The sequence below is a fragment of the Penaeus monodon genome, chromosome 20 (assembly GCF_015228065.2).
Source record: "Penaeus monodon isolate SGIC_2016 chromosome 20, NSTDA_Pmon_1, whole genome shotgun sequence".
NCBI lineage: Eukaryota > Metazoa > Arthropoda > Malacostraca > Decapoda > Penaeidae > Penaeus > Penaeus monodon.
The window spans coordinates 41,375,201-41,377,100 of record NC_051405.1 but is presented as its reverse complement, the minus strand read 5'-3'; the positions used below and the strand labels follow the sequence as shown (position 1 = coordinate 41,377,100).

The following is a 1,900-nucleotide window of genomic DNA, read 5'->3' as shown; positions in this document are numbered from 1 at the left end:
TCTACCCACCACACCTATTTCCGCACCTGTTATGAGACATTAATTTCCGAGAAGTCAATAGGAGACCAAAACGGATCCAATTATTTTATTTCATTCCCCCGGTGCAAGTGTACTCAAGCTGTTCAAACACTAAAAGGTACTTCTTTTGTGTTCTTTCCACCGGGAAATTAATCAGCCCCCTTTTCTGTTTGTTTTTGTCATTATAACTTAGTGCCATTGCGCCATACTTTATTAACAGAGCGGAGATGGCATGATATAGACGAAAACCGTATTTCTCCCAAAGCTCATTATTTCTCTAGTGACTCTTCTTCGTCTTCCGTAGAAGCAGGAGGGGAGGGGAGAGAAGAGGAAGAGGAGAAGGGGAGAAATGAGAGGAAGGGGAGAAGGGGAGAAAAGAAAGGAAGGGGAGAGCGGGAGAAAAGAAAGGAAGGGGAGAGGAGGAGAGATGAGAGGAAGAGGAGAGGGGGAGAGGAGTTGGAAGGGGATGGAAGAAGGAAGAAGGGGAGAGGGAGAGGGGGGATAATAGGAAGAGGGAGAGGATATTAGGGAGAGGGGGAGAGAGAAGAGAGGGGGATAGAGAGCCAGGGGAAAATGGGAAGGAAGAAGGGAGAGAGGAGAGGAAAGGGAGAGGGACTGAAGGAGAGGGTGGTGGAGAATAGAAGAGGAGGAGAGGAGTTGCGGGAAAGCAGCAAGAAATAGGAAGAGAAGGAAGGAAGGAGGGAGAGAGAAAACAGGAAGAGAGGGAAGGGAGGAGGAAGAGGGGGAGGGAGGAGAAAAAGAGGAAAGGGACAGAGGGAGAAAGGAGAAAGAAGAAAATAAAAAAGAGAGGGAAGGAAGAGGAAAGGGGAGGGAGTGGGAGAGAGAAAAAAGCAGGAAGAAGTGGAAGGAAGGAGGGAGAGGCGGAGAAAGAAAAGGAGGAAGAGATGGGATGGAAGGAGATAGAACGGGAGAGAGGAGATAGAGAGAGATAGGGAGAGGGGACAGAAAAGGGGAAAATGAAGAAGAAGGGAGAGAGAGGGGGAGAGGAGAGTAAAGAGAAGGAGGGGGGAGAGTGGGAGAGGGGAGGGGACGAGTAGAGTGAAGGAGGGAGGGAAAAGGAGAGAGAGGAAAAGAGTAAGAGAGAAAGAAACGAGTAAGAACGTGTGAGAGGAAAAGAGTAAGAGAGAAAGAAAGGAGTGAGAGCATGTGAGAAGAAAATAGGAAGAGAAGGAAAAATACGTAGAGGCAAAGGATGAACAGAGGAAAAGGAAAGAAAAAGAAAAAAAGGCAAAGGAGGGAGGGGCGAGAACCAGGAAGGGGACTGCGGGTATTTGCAGGACAAACAAGGTCACGTCTTGATGAAAAGCGAACCCTTTTATCTCGGACAAACACAGGGCATAAAGTTGGCAATAGTTCCCACGTATGGCGCCCATTGGTCATGGCAAGACCAACACTTTGCAACATTGCATTCGCGCTCTCGATGAAACGCTGGAAACTTCGAGCAATGATAATTACCGCCTAATGGCTCGTTTGAGACTTCGCTCGTGCACAAGTTGCCGGATTATACAAAGCAATGTTCTTGTTATTACTAAAAATTGAAAGTTACATTATCACAGTTCCTACGCACGCATCTCACAGATACCATTGAATATGTTAACTCTCAAAGTCTTACCGAGTCGTGACTTTCCCAGCATTAAATAGTATCGAATACAACGCAGCCCACAGTAATTGCCTTACACTTACAAATGACAATACTTAAAAGCATTCACAACGCTCACGTAGTAATACTTTTTGACATTATTTCCCCACACACAACACCTACTAAATTAGAATTTGAACACGAACGGAACTTCTTCTTGATAAATCACACCGATTCACGATGCAAGGAGGGGCGTACATTTGCATCCCTGAATGAATAACC

At 46.3% G+C, this 1,900-nt stretch overlaps 1 protein-coding gene across 1 annotated transcript in view; it reads right to left on the bottom strand.

Moving 5' to 3' along the window:
- LOC119585834 (neuropeptide SIFamide receptor-like) overlaps window positions 1-1,900 on the bottom strand; it is a gene marked incomplete at its 5' end in the record, with an annotated part of 60,650 nt that overhangs the window by 31,227 nt on the left and 27,523 nt on the right.